At 41.7% G+C, this 25,585-nt stretch overlaps 1 protein-coding gene across 7 annotated transcripts in view; it reads left to right on the forward strand.

The window, feature by feature from the left end:
• ZNF644 (zinc finger protein 644) overlaps positions 1–25,585 on the forward strand; it is a 77,396-nt gene that overhangs the window by 16,725 nt on the left and 35,086 nt on the right. For all 7 annotated transcript variants that reach the window (XM_084637171.1, XM_084637168.1, XM_084637172.1 and 4 more), the window contains exon 2: positions 13,026–13,075. The gene's annotated coding sequence lies outside the window, so the exon portion shown is untranslated. The remainder of the gene's footprint in view (positions 1–13,025; positions 13,076–25,585) is intronic.

The raw sequence follows: 25,585 nt of genomic DNA on the forward strand, positions 1-25,585 counted from the left end.
TGTATTTTTATTCAATATTAACCTCAGGATTAGAAACTGAGACACCTGGGGGACTTGTGAAATAATATTGCAAGAACCAATGGTGAAAGTTGAGCAGCTGAGAGGAGAGAAAGGGATTTTGACTTGCTTAATAACTCAACACCTGTTTCACCTCAGTGACTAAACTTTTGGATAAAAGATGTCTGTTTAAACATTTAACACTTGCACTCTTTCAGTTAAGATGATGAAGCTCTCAACATATTCTGACCATCTTCTCCTGTAAAAACTAGGGAAGACTAGATATAAGTTATAAAGGAGCAGAATTTGTACAAGTCCATTTTAAAAAAAATTTTTTTTGCAGGCCATCTTTAAAACTGTTGATAGACAGTGATTGAATCCTATACAGAGATCTTTGCTCTCTGTATTTGGACAAAATAAGTTGTAATAATACTTTCCTCAGTGAAGAATGATCTGATAGTTGATTCTTGAAATTATGCATTATCTGTTGGAATTCTGGAACGTTCCTTACAGTAACAAGCTATGTAACTACTTTGTAGAGGTAGTAAAACTGAATTTGTACTAGTTCTTGCAGGAGGTAGTTTCTGTAAAGGAAATGAGTGAAACTTGAAGTCTTGTCTAGAAGGGGACACTCAGGAAAGTTAATCCAAATTGACCGATGGTGTGAATTATATTAATCTTTCTTGTATTCAGGTTTGTTAGGTCACATTTTTGTATTCAATTTGTAAAATCTGTAGAATTTTAAAATAACATTGAAACCAACATTTTCACATGCACAGCTAATACACTTTAAAAATCCTTAAAGGATAAGATGGTGAAAAACTGACAATAGACTTAATCTTTCTAAATCACCATATTGAGAAGTCAAGTCTGCATGAGTTAGATATGGAGTCTTAGGCTACAGTACAACCTATTTTGGCAAAACTTAATGTTGCTCAGGGGTGTGAATATTCCACCTCCATGAGCGACATACATTAGATCAGCATAAGCGCTTGAGTGAGCTTCTCTCATCGACAGAGTTTATACTGCTAGTGGAGGTGGGGTTTTTTATGCTGATGGAGAGCTCTCTCCCGTCGGCATAGAGCGTCTTCACCAGATGAGCTGTACCAGTACAGCTGTACCGCTGCAGTGCTGTACGTATAGACATGGCCATAGTTGCAGATTTTAATTTCCTGCCCCTTATTCAGAAATTTTCTATAAAATGTAAAATGAGAGACAAAGATTACATGTATTTTTGTAATTAAAACACATTTATCTTGCTGAAGATGCCATTATGTTCTCTTAAGTGAATGGTTACTTAAGCCTTCCTATTTCTTCTTCTCCAGTCTCTGTCAATTGTCTCCTTTGTAGTAGTGTACAGTGATTACTAAACTGCAATAGCTTCAATCTCAGTCATTTGCAATCTACTATGCCCAGTTCTGTGGACACTACTTTGGATTAGTGTGGATGTATTTTATCTAATAATCACTTCTTACTATAGTGGTGCTGTGATGCACATATATAAATTGGTGGCTAAAAATCTTTCCTAATAAAAACAAGTGCAATAAACATTTAATTAAACATCCTTAGTAGCTTTCTTTTCCCTGACTTTGCTGTCCTTCCAATACTCTGATATTCGGGAAACAGTGGTGCAGTTATATAAGAACCTAAACAGGTGGAAAGATAACACACAGTTTACATTATAGTAGTACTCAATTTTGTTTATGTTGTAGCAATGCCTTTGACTTGAAATTTCAGCTCTATCTAGTTCACATTTTCAATAGGCTTCTTTTTTTTTCCTGTATTTTTGTAGGCCATAGATTTAAAATATCCATCATATTGCTCTAATTGTCTACCAGTTGTGACTGGTATGATGCAAACTAGTCCACAAAATGTAGTAATTTTAGACTTTTATTGACCCAAATAATTTTTACATGTGAAATACGGATATGCAATATGTGATTAGGAAATACTATTAAGAATGTACATTAGGTTTAAGAAGGTAATGTAGAAGAAGGAATCTGAGTATACATAGCTGAAGAGACCATGCATTAAAGCAATTGCCACCTTTGGGTTTAAACAGAGATTGCAGCAAGAAGTGTTGGAATTGGCACATATTAGAACTGAAAAGAAAATGGCCACTAGAAATCGTTGCTGCTACAGCAACAACATGACTTAACTCCTAATGTACTGTTTTCATATATGATTTGAAATGTTTTGTAAGGCCTGCCTTTCAGGAAATTAGATGCTTAATGGGAATGTATGTTCCCATGTAGTTATTTATAAACTTTGATCTTTGTTAGTAGAATTTTATTTTATAATCACATTTCTGTAAGTGGATTGCTCTTTCAGAGTTTGAATTCTTAGAATCTTTTAATAATATATGACTGTTCTAAATATCATTTTAGTAAATCAGTCATTCATTCTTTGTAGAAAAGCAGTTATTTCTAGTTCCACATTGTAAAATGACAAATGAAAACAACATCCCAAAAGAAAAGTCTTCTCTCTCCAGTAATAATGAAAAAAATTCAGTATCCTTCCAGAATGTATTTGGTATCTAGAATATAATTCTACTTTTCAAAGAATGAGCCTTCAGAGGGTTTTAGCCTTCATTGTTGATATTAAAATAATCTAAAAATGTCTAGTGGATTTTTTTTTTAAAGCCAGATCCTGCAACTGAAACATGAAGGGTTCTACCTGAATGTATCTTATTGCATAGTTGGGATAGAATGGATTGAAATGTATAGGGTAAGCACCTGGTGAAAGTGTAGTTCCTGATGAAGAAATAACTGTTTTAAGATCTCAAACTATTATAAGTAAAATGCATTTTCCCTTTTGGGGTGGGGGGAGGAGTTTATATTTTTAAAGTTGAACTGTGAAGCCTGCAAGTCAGGAAATGGAAAAGTTAAGCTTGAATATATAAGCTTGACTTATGCACTTTTGTTTTTAAAAAACAAAGCATGAAGTGCAGTTTTTCAAATAAAAATTTTTTCACTGGAACACTGGGAAAGAGTGCATGAGAAAAGGCTAATATCCCGTTAAGTGACTGTCTGTAGCCTGTCACCTGCAGCCTGGGGATAATCAACAAGACTCTGCCCGGCCCTAGCAGCTCAGTTATATAAACCAGAGCAGGAAGCAGAACAAGAGTGAGGGGAGTGGAAGCTAGGTGGGCAGCAGTTTGTAGGTACCAGCCTGTCCCTTGGATAGTACTCTTTTCTCATGCAGTGTTTCAGAAACATTCAAGCACTTCTTAATTAAGAAAGTTTTGTTTTCAGATTTTAAATATCTAAGAGAAGTGCTTTCAATGTTATTTTTTTGTAATGGGGAAAATGTGTGTTCCTCAAAAATGGCTGAACTATTCTTGCTAAAAGCTTCAGAAATATTCACCTTGGGGCAGAGGTCAAGTCTAAAACTTCTCAGCCTATAAGCAGCTGAAAATGGGGGTTTGGAATGGAAACACGGTACCCTAATAATAGCTGTTGCTATGGAATGAAGTCCATGAAATAAAATAGGATCTCTATAGTCCAAGTCTTTTTCTGTGTTGAGTTTGTATGTTCATGCAGCTTTGTAAATGTGAGATGATGGACAGCTGTAGTTTGTGCATACTGGAGATTACAGAGCTTTGACTTGGTGATACTATAGAAAAAGGAATTTTCTATAATTCAAACAGGAGAGAAAATGTCAGCAGGTGACATGTCATGCCAGTATCACGTACTGCTAATGTGTTGGAGAGATTTTGCTGACACATAGACCTAAAAGAAGGTTAGGGCAAAAAGGATGTTGCCAAGCTTATATATAGTGGAAGCAACTTGTGGATCGGAGTGAAATGGAGAGAGAGACTTGCATTATGTTTGAGTTAGCTTTCCTTGTTCAAGAGAAGCTGTTAGTTTTGAGATATATAGATGAAGGAAATTGAGACAGCTAGTTTACTTGGTCAAGATAACTAAGGTAAAAGGTGGTGCTGAAAGACATACAACCGAGTATCAGTGTGATATCTCTAATTTGTAACTTAAGATGGCAGGGGTGAAGGTAAAGAATTGAATTGCATTGTTTCTTGTATCTTTGATGTAATCCTACTACATGGCAGTTCTTATTGTAAGAGACCCCAGACGCTGACATAGCAAGAGGTGGCAAACACATTTTTTTTTAATAAATATTGTGTTAACTCTATGTAGTATTACCACTAATCATTTGTTTTTCTTTTGCAGAGTAAGTAAACTTTCAAGTAATAAATACACATATGTAATCTGTTAAGGGTTTGAGGCAATAAAATGTTTTCAAAACTTTGCCATTTTCATTTGTACACTTACAGTTCAGTCATTTACTTGTTCATTGCTTTGACTGTATACTGCCCAAACAGTTTTTTAAAAAAATAGTATTTGAATTCTGTTCTCTTTCCTCCCCTCCCCTCTCTAACAGAAACTTCTTAAAATTAAATATTTTTGTTTGTTTAGGAATGCGGAGGGAAGAAAATAACCATTTCTATTTTTAATAGTAAATTCTGTTTGTCCATCCAAGAGTCTACAGTCTACTGGGGATTTCTTTCTTTCTGACATGAGGGAGGGCTCTTTTAGTCATTTAGTAGCATTGTATAAGTTTGGAATAAATATCCATATCTGTAAGTATCTTAATTGATGAAGTGCATGTCCTTGTTCTGTACCTTTTCATTCATTCCTCATTTTAGCTCCTTTAATTACTTTTTTCCCTCTCACTGAGACACACAATTCTTCACTGCTTTGTTTTTCTTTTTTGGCATGTAGGGACTTGTAATCTATTTGTCTGGACTGTATAGGCTATGAAGTTGGGTGGTGGTATGTTTTGTTTTATTTCATTTTTTGTTACCATCAGTTCTATTTGTTTTGTGTGCTCATCAGGCATCTCTTTGAACTGTTTCACCATCTATGATTAGGACTGTCAGCAAATAAAAACTTTCTCTAAGACCAGAAAATTGAGAGATCGCAGAGCTCCCCAAAACCGTGGTGAGGCTTGCATGTGTACTATCAGTTCTTCAATTAGGGTGATTGGACAAAGGAATAAATGCAACTTCTCTGAGCAGCCGATGAAGTGAGCTGTAGCTCACGAAAGCTTATGCTCAAATAAATTTGTTAGTCTCTAAGGTGCCACAAGTACTTCTTTTCTTTTTGCAGATACAGACTAACACAGCTGCTACTCTGAAACTTCTCTGAGATTAGTTTTCTTCTAGACCCAAAAGCTCATTTGACTGGCCAAATCTAGCAGCAGATTCAGGAAGCTAAGGGCAGATGTACACCTATCTGACGGGAGGGCTTCTCCCATTGACGTAGCTGCCATTGTGCTCTCTACACAGGGGAATAGGTCTGGATAACTATGTCGCTCAGGGGTGTGAATTATTCACATTCTGAGTGACATTGTTATACCGGTGTAAGATTATAGTGTAGACCTGGTCTAAGTCTGGTTTTCTTCTCCTTAGTATAAGGGAAGGTTTCTTGAGCAAATGTAGAGAAGCCTTTGGCCTCTAGGAGAAATGTTAAATAAAAATACAGTTTCAGCTTCTGATACTGCAAACACTTTTGTGCACATGCTTAACTTTAAGCTCAAGTAGTCAAATTGAAGTCAATGGGTTAATTCATAAAGTTACTTACCCCTTTTAGTGCTTGCAGGATCAGTGTTTTAATTTTCAATATTTTGTTTTGCCTCTAGCAGTTTTGTAAAATTTAAATAAGATACCTTACTCCTGGCATTAAAAGAAAAAAGCTAGGGCTGTCAATTAATCACAGTTAACTCACGTGATTAACTCAAAACAATTAAACACAATTAAAAAAATTAATTATGATCGCAGTTTTAATCGCACTGTTAAACAATAGAATACCAATTGAAATTTATTACATATTTTGGATGTTTTTCTACATTTTCATATATATTGTATTCTGTGTTGTAATTGAAATCACACCCCGATCAATATATTCTTTTATTACAGATATTTGCACTGTAAAAATAAAAGAAATAGTATTTGTCAATTCACCTCATACAAGTACAGTAGTGCAATCTCTTTGTCGGGAAAGTGCAACTTACAAATGTAGATTTATTTTTTTTTGTTATATAACTACACTCAAAAACAAACCAATGGAAAACTTTAGAGCCTATTCTGTGTTGTAATTGAAATCATTATATTTGAAAATGTAGAAAACATCCAAAAATGTTTAAATAAATGGTATTCTATTATGGTTTAACAGTGCAATTAAATTTTTTAATCGCTTGACAGCCCTAAAAGAAGCATTTATAATTTAGCTCTTTATAACTTTTACATTTCAGTAGCACAGGTTATCACATTAGTTTTACAAAGCCTCAAACCTGATTTAAATCAATTTTTAAAAAATCATGTGTTCAAATCATGATGTAAACCAATGATCTAAATTGCTCCACCCTGGGTGCTACTTTTACTCTTAGGAATCGGATGTGGATAAAGTAATTTCAGACTCCTGAATGAACCATAAAGATCATCCAGGGTTCCTCCCTATGTAAGCATTTAAAAGGAACAGGAAGCTGTGTACCTCATATAGAGCTAGTTAGCCTTGCTGATTGCCTATGTGAGTGATTGCAATCTGATGAGTACACGTACTCAGTCCAACTGCTGAGTCAGCTATAGTAACTGACTCAGAAATGACTGGCCTCAGATAAGTGCTACTTTTTTTCAGTCCATTTCAGAGGCAATTACATAAGTGGGAAGAGGAGTACCTCATGAGGTGGTTATATAGTTCATACTTCCCTAGATGGGGAAGCTGGGGTTTAGCTAGTACTCTCCTAGTGTGTATACACTCTGTTCTTTCTCCCAATCCTTCTCACCTTAGTTCTTAAGGTCTTCAGATCTCTTTAAGATCATGGTAAGACACTAATACTTCAGGCCTGCAACAAGTGAAAGCCAGAAAGTGAACATGGTGAAATCTTTTCCTTCTGATAAGTAAGTTTTTTTTAACTTGCATTTCTCCGATTATAATTTTGGAGCGGGAACATCCTACTGAGTGTAAATTTCATACCTAACAGATAATGAAGTCTTGTAAACTCCAGAAAGTGTCTGAGATCAGGACTACACTTGGAAGGCTTTGCTGGTATAGCAACACTGGTATGCTATGCTGGCAGAGCTCTCCTAGCGTGGATGTAGTTTATATTGATAAAACTGTGCTTTTCCTATTATTGCTTATTCTGGGCCACCCCCTCCTTCCAAGTGAAATAAGTTATACTGGCAAAAGTGCAGTTTTGCTGGTATAGCTGTGTCTATGCTCAGGGTTTTTGCCAGGTCAGCTGTCAGTCAAAATCACACCTCGTCACACCCCTGATCAATATAATTCAGAAAAAGTTTGTAGTGTATGCCTAGGATCAGCAGTTGCAAATATCAAAGGTGGATGCAGCAGTAGATTCCTTAGCAAATGACAAGAATTCATTTGGGAAAGGGCTCCGTCCTGATGGAATAAACAGATATGAAGATAGATGATTCCCTCAGAAAAAATATAAAGTGTTGACAGGAGCGCTGCAGGCTTTTATTTAATCAATGTAGATTCATCGTAGCCTTTACACAGGCCACAATAGCATAGTCCAGTGCTTCTCAAAAATTCATAGCATGAAACAGATTTTATTAGAGAGATTTATGAATTACCATCCCTCCCATTCATGGTTGCAGGGATGACTTCTCTTTCCACTCACAACTGCCAGCTTTTCAAAGAGAAGGTTAAGAGGTGACTTGATCACAGCCTGTAAGTAAGTAGACAGGGAGATATCTGATAATAGCAGACAAAGGCATAATAAGAGTCAGTGACTGGAAACTGAAAGAAGATAAATTCAGATTAGAAACAAAATGCAGATTTTTTTTTAAGTTAGGGAAATTAACTTTTGGAACAATTTACCAAGATCTGTGGTGAATTCTCCATCATTTGAAGTCTTTACATCAGGATTAGATATCTTTCTATAAAATATACTGAAGTTGAACCATAGGATGTGAGCTTGATCCAGGAATTACTGGATAAAATTCTTTGACCTTTTACATAGAAGGTCTGGCTAGAAGATGATTGCAATGGCCTTAAATCTCTGAACATCCCTGTGAGAATCCCAGCAATTCCTCATTTGGGAACATTATATTGGGAAAGGGTTTTTTGGTAACTGCTGTGTGACCAGTCACTACTTTGTGGACTGCAGTTTGTGAACAAATAGCATAATGAATGATCTTTTAGCTTTTCTGGTGAGCTACTGATTCTATTTTTGTCTTAAAACATTTGTCTTTGTTGGGAATCCTGCGTTTTTTTGTTTTCTCTATCTTGTAGGTGTGTGTGTGCTGTTTTTATTACCATTATTTCTCCGCAGACCCCTTGTTTCCTGGTTGAATATTCCTATTGTAGTAGTATACCAATACATTACAGATTATAGTACTTCAATTTTGTTCCTGAAAGACTTCTAATGTGCTTTTGATTTGGGGACTGCAAAAGATCTTCTATCTTTTAAGGAAAATCAAAATCCTCAAGAGAAATGTATACATTTTAATTTTACGTACGTTTTTTGCTATTTTATACAGGCTAATTTGAGAACTAAACTATAGTCTCTTTCTTCAGAGGACTATGTTCTGTCCACATTTAGATCAGAAACCTGCTACTTACAGATACGTTTTAAGTACAGTTATTGCTAATGTTTCCCTAAGTAGTGTGGTCAAAAGATTTGAAGATTCTATTGTATGGTTCTTAGCAATAAAAATTCCTGTTTTCACTGGTCAGAGAAACATGGTTGGAGCTACTGTGGCTCTTTGAGGACATGGCCAAAGTGCAAAGTTTTACTTTAGTGTCTACTTATTTTGATGCCAGCTTTTGGGCTTCTGAATGTGTAAGACACATTCACGTTATGAAAGCAAGTGACTTGGACTAAAGCATTTTAAAAATCTGATTATAACCTAGTTGCACTGTCTACACAAGTGGATCATACTTGCTAATAACATGTTTGGGCCACAGTTGAGCATAAGAGTTATTATAAATAACCTGCAAGGCTGGTGCCCTTTCTTGCTGCTTTATGATGGATAATCAAGGCCTGAAAAGTTTTTAATTTAATAATAACAACAACAAAAACATCTCCCCCACTCCTCTCCTTTTTTATCATTAGGAATTCTGTCCAGCCTTGAGGGAAGTATGATGGGGAAAGGGACTTTTAGTTAAGTTGTCTAAGAGTATGTCTACACTGCAAAGAGCCAACTCAGGCTCGCGGGGCTTGGGTAGTGGGGCTGCTTCATTGTTGTGTAGACATACGAGTTTGGTCTGGAGCCCGGGCTCTAAAACCCTGAGCGGTAAGGAGGGTGTTGGAGTACAGGAGCCTACACAGCAATGAAACAATCCTGTAGCCCAAGCCCCGTGATCCCAAGTCAGTGGGCACAGGCCAGCCGTGAGTGTCTAGTTGCTGTGTAGACATATCCTAAAGGGATGTCTTCACTGCAGAGATAGCTGAAGTGATCAGCACCTGTGTATGAGGACCCAGGTAAGCATAGCCTGGTGTGAGGAGCCACACTGCAAAGCCATACCCAAGTTAACGTGTCCTCAATGGTGTGTGTTGCTAGGACTTCTGGGGGCACATCCCTTTTTTTTTTTTTTTTTGGTGGTACAGTAAATTGAATCAGTCTTTTTGATTCTTTTCCCAGTGAATTGTGGGAGAACTTTTCTGTCCTTCTGGGCATACAAGGGGAACTGGGGGAAGACATTAGATGACTCTCAGCAATTGAGTGATTTAGCCTGTGTTCTCGCTACAAAGTGACTGGGTTACCAGCCTGAGTGAAAGCAGCACCTGAGCTGTAGCTTATATCCTCACCAGTCAGGCCAGCTAGCCTGGGTTTAAAGCATCACTAAACTCAGGTGAGAGAGTTGTGTGGCTGGGAGGGAGGTTAGGGGCAACACCCAAGTAAGAGCCAAAGTTAACTGTGCAGTAAAGATATAGCCTTAAAACTCTGGTTTTGTGTTTTTATTTAATTTCAGTGACTTTATAATTTTTGGTAAGTCTTTGCTAAATATTCCACTCCTTTGCTTTCCAGTCACGATGTGAGAGTTCACACATATGTCCTTGAGTCTTCTGAAAGGCCCACTAGCGAAACCAGAGTATATTATCTAACAAGACATCAGCATTTCAAACAATATAAAGCAGGAAAAAAGGGAGAGAACAGCCTTCTGGATTTTCTCCATACAGCATAAAAGAAGAAAAAGTTATAAGCTCAATTTTTAAAAATATTGTTCATCACCTTTAAACTCTGTCGTCTTCATAGTGAAGAGAGGCTGTAACAGTGTCAAGCCATAGGATTTGAAGGGAGGGAATGTTTCGTATTCATTACTGTCTTGATTTACTCTACGTCTAGGGTTACCATCTTTCAGGTTCCCAAAAAGAGGACGCTGTCGGGGGGTGGGGGAGTGGGAAGGGGGAGCTGGAGGAGAAGGTACAGTTGGAGGGGTGTCTACAGGGCGTGGGTATTTGGGCGGTATGGGAAGGGTGTGTGTCCTGGGAGGGGCATTTGGTGGGTGCTGGAGGGGTGTGTGTACGGGAGGGGGTATTTGGAGGTGCAGGGCGTATTTGGGGGGTGCTGGAGGGGTCGGTGTATTGGAAGGGGGTTTGGAAGGTACAGAAGGGGGTATTTGGGGTGTGGGTACTGGGAGGGGTACCTGGGGGTGTTGGAGCGGGTACTTGCAGCCTCAGTCTCGAGTTGGGGGGCAGTGGTGCTTCCTGTCACACACAGGCAGGGCGACTGGTGCAGGCCTTGGAAACAGCTCCAGTTGTCCATCAGTGCCTCTTTGCCTCTTCCCCTTTCCAGGGCTGGGAGCCAGGGCTTGAGTGGGTGGGAGCGGGTGGCTGCAGTGCAGGGATTAATCCGGATCTGGAGCCAGCTCTTTCTGAGCTGCAGTGTCTGCTTCGCAAAAATCCTGGACATTTCCTCTTATTCGAAAAATCTGCCCAGACAGAAGGCGGAGGAGGATCAAACAAGAGGAAATGTTCAGGAAAACCCAGATGTATGGTAACCCTATATAGAGCTCTTTTGGTAGAATTGTTTAATCTGTGCAGTCCAAAATGGGATTATAGGGGATATGACCCTGTTTCAAATCACAGGGGTTCATAAAATTATACTTGGGTAGTTTGGGGCTGGAGTCTGGTTGGAGGGGATGAGCAGGGAAGAGAAGTGACTTATCTGAATCACTTTAACTAAATCAGCCAAGCCAAAGCCCTTTGAAGCCACATCTACACTGAGGGGAAGGTGTATTTTTAATGTGTTAGGTAAAACATGTTAACCACGTGTTAAGACTACAATTTGCCTGGTCTATACTAGGATTTTAACAGGTTAGCTGGTCAAGAATAAAACTCTAAGGGGTGTTAGCCAACACCTTAAAAACACAATTTTCCTAGTGAAGACAAGGCCTTAGTGTGGCCCAGCTCTGATGTCCTTCAGCACTTGGTCTCAAAAAGGTTAGTGATTCTTCTAAATGGTTTAGAAAAATTGTTCTCACTTTCCCCACTTGCTTCCTTGTCTTCTTTAATAGAGTCAGATTCATTGAGTCCCAGAAGGGACCACCAGATAGATCATCTAGTCTGACCTCCTGTATATTACTAAACCTCACCCGGTTATGCCTATATTGAGCACAATAACCTGGATTAGAATAAAGTATTATAGAATAAAATATTGTGTGCCACAGGCAGAGAACAGGAGGGACTGAGGTGCACTAAAGCCCCTGCAATGACAGGGAGTTGATTTGTTGAGGTATGCCGAGATGATCCTAGCAAGTACCCAGCTCGCCATGTTGCAGAGGAAAGTGAAAAATCCTCCAAGATCCCTGCCAAAATGACCTTATGAAAAATTTCTTTCTGATCCCGAATATAGCAATCAGTTTGACTGAGCATCTGAAAGAGAATTCTCTTTTCTGTCTAAGAGCAGAGGCTCATCCTGTCTGGTGCCCCATCTCCAGATGTGACCATCTCTGATGTTTTAAAGTAAGGGGGGGGGAACAACCCCCCTAAAATGCATTTGTGTGGGAGTGGGGGGGGGGACAGATTCTTTCCTGACCCTTGCAAGTAACTGGCTAAAGCTCTAAACATGAGATTTAGGAATATAAGACCCAGGACTGGAACTCCCTTGGCCACTGAGTCCAGTCCCCCACCAGCACAGGCAACTCAGTTATACAATCGCACTGATACTCTAGGCCATCCAAATTCTTCTTGTACAATATTGTGATCCTCCTGTATTGACAATGCCTTCCAACTTTGTGTCATCAGCAAGTTTCATTAACAGGCTCCCACTTTTTGTAATAACCTCATTAATAAAACTGTTAAATAAGATCAGTCCCAAAACTGGACCTTGAGGAACTCCACTAGTAACCGCCCTCCAGCCCAATAGTTCTCCTTTAGGCACAACTTGTCTTTTACAATTCTTGTACTAATCCTCATCTGCTCCAGTTTAACTAATTATATCCCGTGTCCCATGTGGGACTGTATCAAAAGCTTTAATGAAGTCCAGATAGATTAGATCTACTGCATTTCTGTCTAAAAAAATCAGGTCTTTTCAAAGAAAGATATCAAGTTAGTTTGGCATGATCTACCTTTGGTAAACCCATGTTGCATTTCATCCCATTTTCCATTTACATCCAGGTATTGAATTTATTCTTTTAGTTAGTTGCTTGCTGCAGTCAAGGGAAATAGCTTAGCAGATGTTGAAGATGTTGGCAAGGGGTTTTAAAACCCCTGACTTTTTTACATGATTTTCCTGCTCTGCTCACACAGTTTATCCAAGAAATATCTTGTGTACATTTTTGTTACTGTATCAAGTGTGTCAGGTCTGTAGATACTCAGGGTCTCTCCCCACCTTTTTAATTATAATAACAGTTATCCAGTCATCTTGATATCTGTGCGTGTGAGAGGGAAAGTGACTTTGGATTTTGATCCTTACAACTTGGGGCAAGATAAAATACCTCCATGTGTATAAACTCCTCACTTGGTGCTTTGCTGGTATGTCATCAGATAGTTACAGGGTCCTAAGCAGGATGATGGCTCTAAGATTCTTATTTGTTATTTTGCAGGTTTGTTTTAAATCAGACCTCGCAGCTTGATACAAATAAAACAGACAAAGGTAAGTAGAAAACCAGCTTATAAAAATGGTATGTAGCAAATCTTTTATCTGTTAACACCTATTTTTAAATAACCAGAAACGCTGGTTTACAGAAATTGGAATAAATTAATCAGTTAATGTTTACTTGTTTGTAATAGCTTATTTTTCCTCTTCTGAGATCTAAAAAAATGAAATTCTTGTGCTGTTTTGTGTTGACTGTGTATTTAACATTATGATGACAAATCTGTCAAATGATCCTCAGCCGAGAAAGTAACCTGCACTTGTGCTAGCTGTGGAGAACCAAAAACAGTGAAGGCTTCATTCATGTGAATTTCTATCCACAAATTGTCCATGTGATTATTAAAGGCTGACAGTGTAGTTTGCTGTGCTGCAGAAGTATTGTTTAGATTTATATTTCAGATTCAATTCAGTTCATAGCTCGCTTAACTGGTACAAAGAAAATTTGAGTGGCCCCCAGAACATTTAAGGTTTTACAAAATGAAATACCAGAGGACATCAGGTTTACTTATATTCTTTGGTTTTCCTGTCCTCAGGAACTGTATCAGGTGGCATGAGACTGACTGACAAGCTAGTAAAGACATTAGTATAAAGCATTGATATTCTTCAGAGTATTACATGGGCATTCTCAGGTAACTGCAAAATATATGTTCTCGAGGAGAATTGTTTTTTTCACTGCAGCATTGCCAAAAAGGAACAATTCACAATAAATATTTTCAGATCAAGGAAATTCTAACTAAAGCTGGATTCTAGGCCTCTCTTTATTGCTTGATATTCTGTTTCTGGAGGATTTCAGACTATTTCTGTAGTCAGAAAACCTCTCTTTCTCTTCTATTTCCCATTAAAGTTTGTTAAGCAAATCTAACTTCGAAGAACAAATAATTCACGTAGATCTTTTTAAAACCTCTTTTGATTATCGGTGGGCATTCCTTTATACATTTTTAGGTGGGTAGGAGTTTGCAATCGAAGGTGACCTCACCAGCATTAAGTTCTTGCTAGGGTGTTGTCCTGGCTTCTGAAACTGACCGATGGCCTCATATGAAATCTTGCAGGGTGCAGGAGGGAATTAAGGGACCAAACAGGTGAGTCTCTAAGGCAGCGGGGTTGAGTACTAGGAGTTTGGCCAAGACTCATGTAAGAGAAGCTTTTTTTTTTTTTTCCTAAGGCATGACCAGGGCCATTTGTATTCTGAAATATGCTGGAATGAAATGCTGCTTCAAAGTGAACCCTTTCTGACTATGCAGCAAGTGGGAAATCCCATGGTAAAATAAAGCATGCAAACAGGTTGATTTTTTTTTTTTAAACTAAAGATAACTCCTGGGCCAAACGAGTCAAGTGTGCTGCATGATTTTGAACAAATTGACATGGCTTGGGAGGAATTGGGGAGACAGGTGGAGATAACACTGCAGAAGATAGAGTACAAAAAGGTTTGGGGGGTCTGTCAAGAATAATGTTTGTAGATATCTATGCTGTTCAAAAGATATCTACGTATATTGGTGACTTAAGAAACATGGGTCACTGGTCAATAATAGCTAGGTTCCATTACCAAAAATTAGCCATGCATTCAACTGTCCCATATTATTAGGGACATCACTCCATTTTAGACCTAAATATGCCTACAGTCTATAGAGATCCATTTGTTATAAACACAGATTTATAAAGTCAAGATTATAGAAAATGTTCTCTGTGGTAATGAAATTAAATTTGAGCCTCTATAATTTTAAGCTCTCTGTATTACTACTTGGCCTACTAAAGCATGGCAGCTTTAGTTAAGGACCCCTTTCTCAAGGAACTTTCTGTGCTTGAAACCTGGTCATGATGGCATTGTATGTACAGAAACTTCCTCACTTATCTGATTATTTAGGCTCTACATCCCATTTTCTGCTTGCTGTTCAACTAACATGTAATCTTTGAACCAAATAATGGGTAGCTTGCTATTTTGGATGGGATTGGTTTACACATATTGAACTTGCTTTGTTTCTCTGATCTGTGATTAATATGTAGACCTAAAATGAGTTAAAATTGCTTTAAAAATAAATTGAAATGTACATTTTAAAATAGAATTGAGCTGCTTTGTCTCTTCACCTCTTTTGTCCTAATATTCTGATATAATATTCACAGGTATGGACCTAACAGCACTGTTTGTAGGAGAATGCTTCCTGGGAATTTGAAATGTCAATTTGTCTACTGGGTTAGGTTTGTGTACTGGAGTAGGTAACTCTGGGCTGAATAGTGTGATCTTCTGTTGTTTGGAGGAAACAGTATAAACAGACGGATTATTGTATCATGTTGATATTTAGCTAGAGAAGAATGTTTCCAATATCTTAGTGGCATGTATATGTTTAACACTGAAACTGATGACAGTTTCAAGCTGGACTTTGAAAACTAGAGCAGTCAGAACTCTGCAAAACTATGCCCACAAAGTTTTTCATCTTTACCCCCCCAGATTGAGTTTATAATAGAAGAACCATGGATGGGGAGACGATTTTTGTTGGGCCATGGATAGTGTCTATTTAAGTCTTTTAGGCCCCTTGTTACCTGTAACATTCGTGCCTGATAATGATTATCTTAATTGCTTTTTTCCTGATTTACAGGGTAGATACAGTGTATTAATAGCTTAAATGTGGGGGGAGATTTTTCTTTTCTTTTTAGATAGACTGGTTCAGCGATATTTTCAGTACAGAGAGCACAATCAATCAAAACATTCAGAATCCTCTCTGGCTCCTAGCAAATTTGTTGAAAAGTCTGAAGTAGTGAGCTCTGACCTTCACCTGCACTGTACAGAGTTGTGCTTTCTGGATGAAAGCTTCCTGCAGGCCTGTAATCTTCGAGAAGGAAGGCATCTAGATTCCTTTTTTTTTCTCTCTCAGGGTGATCTGAGTGATGATATCATTTGGCTTCAGAAAGCTCTATGGTTGAATAATATCAGAATTTTATTTGAACACACTTAACTGCATTAATCAGCTGGGATTATGGGACACCTCACATGGTCCCGGGAGAAGGGATGACATACATTAGGAAATTACATGCGAAATTTTAGCAGCTGGCAAAAAACATCTGGTCCGGATGTTTGTCTGCTTTGTTTGGCTTATTTTAATTTCACTCTACTTTTTTCACACTACTTCTCAAATCCCCCTCTTTTCCAGAAACACATTTAAATTTATTAGAATCACTTATGTACTTAATATTTCCGTGTGTGTGTGTGTGTTTTAATCTGAAATAGGGATGTTGGAGCCTTCTTTTCCTAGTATCCAAACTATTATAGATTGTCTCCAAGCCTTTGATCTCTATACCATTGTGAAGAATGTTCCCTCTCAACTTTACTACTCAGTTTCATGTATTTGAAAACCTACTGGATCACCTCCAAATTTTTTCTTTCTATTGAAAGTAAGTCCAAACACTTTAATTTTTCTTCAGACTTATATTCTTGACACCTGATATCAGCTTCGTTTTCTCTATTGTGCTCCCTCTCCAAGGCAACAATACCTTTCCCTTTAGTATGGTGACCTACGTTGCACATAGTACCTACGCTTCCCAACATCATCAAAACACTCTATAAAGTATTTTCACAACACTCTGTGAGGTAAATATGTCTGTTATTTCATATATAGGAAAGCTGTGCCCAAGACTACATAGCTAGTCAAAAGCAGAATGAAGCAGTAGTTCTTTGAGTGATTGTCCACATTAATTCTGATGCATGTACATCCCATGTGTAGGAGGCTATATTTTTTTTGGACAGCAGAGTCTGTTGGGTCTCTGCCTGCACCCTGGATGTCCTTGTGTCCACCCACCTGATGGCATAAAAGGCAGAGCAGGTGCAGCCATCCCTTGGTTCTGTCTTACTGCCCGTGGCACCAAGAGAAACCCCTGCAGTGTCCTCTTACTATATATACTGTGTAATTATTTGTTAGGCTAGTTAATTATAATTGATAGGTGTTCCATAAAGACGAATTGACTCTTAGGCATTATCTAAATCAGTTGTTTCAGTTCCTGGTTTTCTTCCTGAAGCTCCACTCAAAGTAGGGGAAAGCCAACCACATACCCTGAGACTCTGAAATACTCCCTGGACAGGAAAAAACCATTCAAGAGCTCTCCCAAATTTGTTTTTAGCCTCTACAGACAAGGTTACGTGTCAAGCCATATCCAATCAAAGGTTGTCTATATGAGCATCCAACTGAATTAAATCCTGTTACGAGGTAGCTAAATTAAATCCATCCAGGCAGATTAGGACCCCTTCCATCTGGGCTCACGCAGCTTCTGTGACTTCTCCAAGCAGCATCCCTATTTCAGAAATGTGTAAGGTGGCTGTGTGGGGATCAGTCTACACTTTTACTACCACTACTCCTTAGCTGAGGCTTCAGGATCAGATGCCCACATTGGTAGAGCTGTGCTACAGTCCTTTTTGAAGTAGGATGTCTAGTTACCCAACTGTAACTATGAGATCACTGCTTTAACAACCAGAAATGGAATCCATGTGGACAGTCACCTGAAGATGAAAGGATGGTTGCTTGCCTTCAGTAACTGCGGTTCTGTGAGATTATTTATTAATTTGTATTACCATGGTATTTAGGAACACCAGTCATGGACCAGGACTCCATCCTTCTAGGAGCTGTACAAACACAGAACAAATAGTCTCTGCCCCAAAGAGGTTACTATTCAAGCATGAGACAAAAGACAGATGGGAGTACAAGGAAACAATGATACAGTATTGGTCAGTGTGATAGCCAGTGATTTCAGCATACTGGTGGCCTAACCATTGTCAAGTATTTTGTAGGCCTTGTGGCAAAAGGAGGGATTTGAAGGAAGATAATGAGGTAGTTTTCTGGATGTTTACGGAGAGCTCTTTCAAAGTGTGACTGGGCAGCATGGGAGAAAACGCAAAGGTGCTTGTTTGAAAATGCAATAAGTGGGCTGTGGAGGGTAGCATCAGAGGCGGGGGTTCATGTTGTGATAATGAATAAGATAATAGGCAGTGTAAGGGTGGGCGGTAAAGGGCCTAGAAGGTGAAGATAAGCAGCCTACGTTTGATGCGATATAAAAGGGGGAACTAGTGAAGGGATTCAAAGAGGGAGTGACATGGTCAAAGTGATGGGTTTAGAGAATGATCTTTGCAGTAGCATTCTGAATGGATCTGAGCAGGGCAAGGCTGTATTTTTCAAGGCCTCAGAAAACATGTAGTAATTAAGATTACAAGAGACTGAAAAAGAGTTCTAGCTGTTTGGATGGAGAGAAAAGGTTGTATCATTGTGTTGGGAGCCTCGGAGAGGCCAGCAGTCTTGGTATCCCCTCCAATCCTGGAAACTTTGGGGGGCAGGACCCCGCAGGCCCAGGAGGAACCAGGGAACAAGCTCCTGGACCACCAGTGGACATGGAGGTTCCCGCAGCACCAGCATCGTCCTCATCGTCGCCAGATGAGGCTTTCACGGGCCCCCTCATCCAGTTCCTCAGGATGACGCCAAGATGCACCAGGAAATCTTGAACAGGGTCACTTCTAACCTCAGGATTTAGGCAGAGGAATTGTAAGAGCCTGCAGACTCCCTGTTTGATGTCCTCTGTTCCTTCGCTCCTGCCAGGGTGGCTCTACCCCTTGATGAAGGGGTTTCTAAGATCACTAATGCCCTGTGGCAGACCCCCTCTTCCCTGGCCCCTATCTCTAAAAGGGCCGAATGCAAGTACTGCATGCCAACCAAAGGGCATGAGTACTTATACTCCCACCCAGCCCCTAATTCCCTTGTGGTAGAGGTGGTTAACCACAAGGAGAGGCAGACACAACCCGGGGCCACCCCCAAAAATAAAGGCTCGAGGAGGCTTGATCTTTTCAGGCGAAAGGTTTGTTAGTCTTCCAGCCTTCAGCTGAGAGTGGCCAACCACCAAGCCCTCCTTGGCCGATATGACCTCAATATGTGTCAAGCCATGGCCAAGTTTGAAAGGTTGCTTCCTGAGGCTTCCAAAAAGGAATTCAGAGCGATCCTTGATGAGGGCACGACTGCAGCCAGGGCAGCCTTCCAGGCAGTGGCAGACGCTGCTGCCCGCACCAGGGCTTCTGCTATCTCCATGCAGCATGTCTCTTGGTTGCTCCCCTCTGGGTTGTCCACTGAGGCTCAGCAGTCTATGTAGGACCTGCCCGTCGACGGCCAGCCCCTATTTGCGGAGCAAACAGACGGCAAGTTGCATGGCCTTAAGGACTCTCACATCACCCCAAAAACCCTGGGTCTCTCTGTCCTAGCCCCGGTGGGTAAGTGGTTCAAACCACAGCAGCCACAGGGCCAGGGGAGTCAGCCTCGGCAGGACCAGCCCTATAAATGAGCCAAGGGCTACAAGTGGTGCCTGAGCCTCCACCCTCTGCCCAGCCAAACAGTCATTTTGAGAGTGCTCCCAAGAGACTATTCCCCGGATCCATCTTTCCCCGTGTTCTCCAACTGCCTTTCCCTCTTCCTCCCTGCCTGGACAGCTATAACCTTGGACCGATGGGTCCTCAGCACAGTGCAGCAGGGTTATACCCTCCAGTTCCTTACTACGCCCCCTCTTCCCACCCGCCTTCCCCATCCCTGTTCAGGGACCCCTCTCATGAGTCTCCTTGCGCAGGAGGTAAAGGGGTTATTACAGCTGGGTGTGATGGAAGAAGTTCCTCTCAAGTGCAGGAACAAGGGGTTCTATTCCTGGTACTTTTAATCCCAAAGGCCAAGGGTGGTCTACGGCCCATCCTGGACCTGCAAGACCTCAGCAAGTACCTAAAGAAGCTAAAGTTCGACGTGGTCTTTCTGGCTTCTATGATCCCCTCCCTGGATCCGGGAGACTGGTATGCTGCCCTCGACTTGAAGGACACGTACTTCCACATAGCAATCTTTCAAGGGCACAGATGCTTCCTCTGGTTTACGGTGAGGCCCCACCACTACCAGTTTGCGGTCCTCCCTTTCGGCCTGGCGACAGCCCCGAGAGTGTTTACCAAGTGCATGTTGGTGGTAGCAGCTTACCTTGGGTGCCAGGGTATTCAGATTCACATGTACCTTGACGACTGGCTTGTCAAGGGCAGCTCCAGGTCTCACATCCAAAGGGACATTGCGATGCTTCAGGACACATGCTGCTCTCTGGGTCTATTGGTAAATGACAAAAATTCAAAGTTAGTGCCAGTGCAGAGGATAGAGGTCATCGGAGCGGTCCTTTACTCGACCTGCCCCGCCCCAGGGCGTTCCTGCCACTGGACACATTCCACACATTGACAAACCTTATTGTGAAAATCTCTGCGTTCCCTCTGACTACAGCCAGGGTCTCTCTGCGCCTCCTGGGTCACATGGCAACATGCATTTACGTGGTGCGCCATGCCAGGCTCTGAATGTGGCCTGTGCAACAATGGCTGGGGACGGTCTATTCCCAGTCCAGAGACCCCGTGGAAAATATTGTTACCATTCCCCAGGTGTTACTTACCTCGCTGCGATGGTGGACCAACTGCAGAACAGTCTTGGAAGGGGCTCCGTTTGACAACCCCCCTCACTCCATCGAGTTGCTGTCGGACGCCTTGGACCTCGGCTGGGGTGTGCATCTCGGTGGCCTCCAGACATAGGGGATATGGTCCCCAGAGGAGGTGAAGTTGCACATAAACATCAAAGAGCTCCGAGCAGTCTGGCTGGCCTGCAGACTCTTCCTGCTCCACCTGTCGGGCAAGGTGGTATGAGTCCTGATGGACAACACAGCTTTGATGTTCTACATCAGCAGGCAAGGGGGAGCGTGCTCGTCAGGTCTCTGTCAGGAGGCACTCCGTCTATGGGACTTCTGCATCAGCCACGAGATCCACCGGGAAGCTTGTCACCTTCCCAGTGTCAAGAATGTGCTGGCGGACCAGCTCAGCAGGGACGTCTCCTCTCACCACAAGTGGTCGCTCCATCCAGAGGCAGCCTGCATAACCTTCCAAAGGTGGGAAACTCCCCAAGTGCACCTGTTTGCTACCAGACAGAACAGGAAATGCCACAGGTTTTGCTTTTGGGAAGGTCTGAGCAAGGGCTCCCTCTCTGATGCCTTCCTTCTGTCATGGTCAGGGAGCCTGATGTATGTGTTCCGTCTGATTCCGCTCATCAGCAGGGCCCTGGCAAAGATTGAGAGAGACAAAGTGCAGGTTGTCGTGATTGCCCTGGCATGGCCTCCCCAACATTGGTTCAGCTTGCTTATGAGCTTGTCAGCGGCCCATCCCTGGCCCCTGCCCAACCACCCGGACGTGCTGTCACAGGACCACGGCTGGCTCCTACACCCCAACCTTGAGTCCCTCCACCTCTCTGCGTGGATGCTACGTGGCTGAACCTGGAGGAACAGACCTGTTCGGAAGGAGTCCAATAGGTCCTCCTGGGGAGTAGGAAGTCCTCAACCAAACTGACTTACCTGGCCAAGTGGACGAGGTTTTCTCCCTGGGCATCTGAGCACAGCATCTCTCTCTCGCGTTCTTCCATACAGGCGGTCCTGGAGTACCTGCTCCATTTGAGGAACCAGGGCCTGGCACACTCTTCCATTAGAGTGCATCTAGCGACCATCTCCCCTTTTCACCCACCAATCCAAGGACAGATGGTGTTTTCCCATGACGTGATGGTCAGATTCCTGAGGGGGCTTGAGAGACTCTTCCCGCAGGTATGGGCCCCTGTCCCGTAGTGGGATCTTAATGTGGTCCTCTCTAGGCTCACTGGCCTGCCCTTTGAGCCACTGGGTTCCTGGTCCCTTTCCCATCTGTCGTGGAAGGTCACGTTCCTGGTGGCAGTGACATCGGCAAGATGGGTTTCTGATATTAAAGCCTTGACCTCAAAACCTCTGTACACTATGTTTTACAAAGATAAGGTTCAGTTGCGGCTGCACCTGGCCTTCCTGCCAATCGTGGTCACCACCTTCCATGTGAACCAGGACATCTTCCTCCTGGTGTTCTGTCCCAAACCGCACAAGACCAGTGAGGAGAGGCGTCTTCACGCCCTGGACTTCCGGAGGCCTTCTACTTAGATCGTACCAAGCCTTTCTGAAAATTGACTCAACTCTTCATCACTACAGCGGATAGGATGAAGGGTCACCCAGTGTCCTCACAGAGGATTTGCAATTGGATTACCTTGTGCGTAAGGACCTGTTACAATGTGGCAGGGGTTCCGCCGCCACCAGTTGTCCAAGCCCACTCGACGAGAGCACAGGAGTCTTCGGCCTTTCTTGCTCACATCCCTATCCAGGACACCAGCAGAGCCGCAACATGGTCCTCTGTTCACACGTTTACTGCTCATTATGCCATCACTCAGTCAGAGACAATGCTGGGTTCAGCAGAGCTGTGTTGCAGTCTTACACGTCTGCAAACTTCTACCTACCTCCAGGGGTACTGTTCTGGAGTCATCTAATATGGAATGGACATGAGCAAGCACTCGAAGAACACCACCAGTTACGGAAAAGGTAACTGGTCTTTTCTTTTCCACTTTACGGGGCTGAAATCAATCCAATTTCACACCTATATTTCACCTACATATTATTGGGCTGACTATTTAAAAAGTCCAGTGAGGGAGAAAGGAGGTGGGAGAGGAGGGTTTTGGGGGAAAGATTAAGAGTGCTGTTGAGCTTGAGTTGAAAGCTAGACTGCCATGAAGAGATGCTAAAGAGATGGGCAAATATTTTAGATGGACAGAAGGAGACAGGTCTGGAGAGGTAGATCTGTGAGACCTCCTCATAGAGAATTGAATATTGTTTGTGCATGCAGTTATTCAGAAGAGCGTGGTGGGAGGAGAGAAGTCATTGAAAAGCAGGGTGATAGGGCATGGGGGCTGTTGGATGTGCTGAAAGAGAGCAGGTGATGGTCAGGGAGGGAGAATTCAACAACAGAGAGGCCACTGCCTGGAGACATGTCAAGTGAATGGCCCTTTTGGTGCATGGGAGAGCTGAATCAGGGCTGCAGGTCAAATGAAGAGGTGAGGGTAAGGAAATGAGGTGCTATGGGGTCGGATATGTTATCAACACAAAAGTTGAAGTTGCTGCGGATGAGTGTGGGAGACTGCGAGGAGAAGAAGTGAGAGAGCCAGGAGTTGAAATCAGAGGAGAAGGCTGATGAGGAGTTGAATGGATGGCAGCTGCCAGCAACATGGAGGGGGAGAGGAGAGGAATCGGATACAGTTTTATTCAAAAGAGGGAAGAGATTGGTAAGGGAGGAGGAGGGTTGTTGAAAATGGCAGCCGGATCAGGAGAGGAGAATCTCAACACCCTCACAATGATTTGAGAGAATGTGAGAGAAGGAGGGGCCTCCATAAGAGGGTGACTGCAGAGGCAGGGTCAGACAGAGGGATCCAGATCTTTGTGAGAACCAAGAGCTTGAGTGAGTGAGCTAGGAAGAGGTCCTGAATGACTGATGTTTTTAGAAATGACAGGAAGAGAATGGGAGGAAGGGGATGGGTGTGAGGTTAGGAATGATAGTACAAGAAGACTGGAGGTGATGGTGGGGGTGGAGAAAAGGTCAGGGTTGGGGCAAATGTCACCAAGGATGAGGAGGGCAAATTGGATGTGATACCTGGATTTGCGCTGGCAGGAGGAGGGGGCAGGTTGGGGTGAAGAGGAAGTAAGTAAGGTGGTAGGAAGAATTGTAGAGGGGTGAAGTTTACCAGGAAAGGAAGATGGACCCAGTGGGAGGGAAAGGGAAGAGTCAACAGGATGAGGATGGGTGGTAGCGTGCAGAAGAGATGTGTGGTGAGGGCCATGGTTGAATGGCAGATGAACAATACTGCAAAAATCCCCAAACCAAACACACAAGATCTGAAGATATGTTCCTGGGCTGGCATGGGTCTCTACTGTCTGGGAAGGATCCCTTTCTGTAGACAGAGCTCCCCAATCGCAGTCCCTGTTGGTTGTGAAGGGTCAAGGCCAGGCTGTGGCTCACTGTTGTTGAGTCCCTGAGTCTGCATAGAGTTCCACCATCAGCCCTTCTTCCCTGTTTCTTTCATGTGTCAGAGCTACAGAATTCTGTAACCTCAAAGGAAATGAGAAATAGCTGGGCCAGCTATGTCCTTTATGCCCTTGAGGGAGTTGAGGGGAGAGTGCGAGGACATCCATAATACAGGTGTGACTCCAGTAGACACTGCTAACCAAAAAGAATTGGCTCTTGTGCGCATGGTGCATGCGCACCAGAGGTGAAATCAGTGTGGACAACACATGTTGAAGAACCACTGCTACTGAAGGTAAGTAACCGTTCTTTCTTAGATCTCTCTCTCAGATTTGGCTTACCTAATACAGTGTACAGTAATGACATCAAAATACTTAGCTTGGTATATTTGTCAAATAGCAAGATATATTTACTATAAAGCAGAGGATGGACTTGGTGAACAGTTAGTGTTCTGTGCATTCATGTATCCTAAAGTTTTGATCGTTGTAGTCTGAAGTTGTAGAATTCCAAATTTCCAACTTTTCTTTTACTTGAGCAATAAAAAAAACTTTAAAGTAATACATCTGTTTTTATTTCCTCTGGAAGATTCCAACTAGATTGTGTGTGTGTGAGAACTGAAGTATCTAGTCTAGTAAGCTTAAAATAGTTTGACAAGCAAACTGATTTATGCAATTATTTTACCTTAAACTAAATATAGTCCAAATGCCTATTGGGCAATGAAGAGACACATTGGGTGCTCTTATGTATCACGATTCCCTTTGTCTTTTATCCTATTCCTCTTTTACAACCTGATATTCCTCTTTTACTGTAAAAGACATCTGATAGTGTTCAATTTTTTTCCAAAATAAATTTGGTTCCTTTCCTAATCATTCAGTATGTTGGATCATACTGTAAGGGAACCCCAACCTCACCCCCACCCCTCCAACTGCCAAATTTTTAGCTTCCAATCTTTACTTTCTTGGCCTTGCCTAGAATTGGCATTTATTTATAAATTAAAAATACATATGATCATTGAAGAGCACAGCTATTGAACTAGGAGCATAAGGAGCAGGCCCCAGGACAGGTGCAAAGGACTTCCCTAAATGTCAGTCACTGTCTAGTATTGTACAGTGGGATATAGGAGGGAGGGTTTGCCCTTAAAAGGTTCCCTATTGAAAGGCACATCATGAGATTGGACAGGACAGCATGCTGGTAGAGTGCTAGGGGCCAGAGAAGAAAATAAAAGTGCTGATTGGTGCCACCTCCCATTGAGGAGTAAAAAGTCTTCCTAATTTAGGGAAGATGGATCTTGGTGAGGGGGAGGGTGGGTGGCTTCGTCAGATCATCAATTTTACTTCATTGTATTTTTAAGTTTATCAGTTGTACCAATACAGTATCCAGTTACCTATAAAATATGACTAGGGCTGTATTTTTTTCAGTTTGAAAAAACCTGCTTTCAAAGAGCAAAATGGCAAAATTTTGTCATGAATTTTCGTGATTACAACAATCACTATCAACCAAAGAAAGTGTCACAAGTAGCTAGGTATGTTTCAGAACACATTGAAGAAAGATTTTTCAGTTTTTAACTTGATGGAACTTCACTTCGAAAAATTCCAAAAATCAGAAGATGTGTAACTTGTTACAAAACCATGACAAAC

The sequence above is a fragment of the Lepidochelys olivacea genome (genome assembly GCF_965140295.1).
Source record: "Lepidochelys olivacea isolate rLepOli2 genome assembly, chromosome: 8".
Lineage (NCBI taxonomy): Eukaryota > Metazoa > Chordata > Testudines > Cheloniidae > Lepidochelys > Lepidochelys olivacea.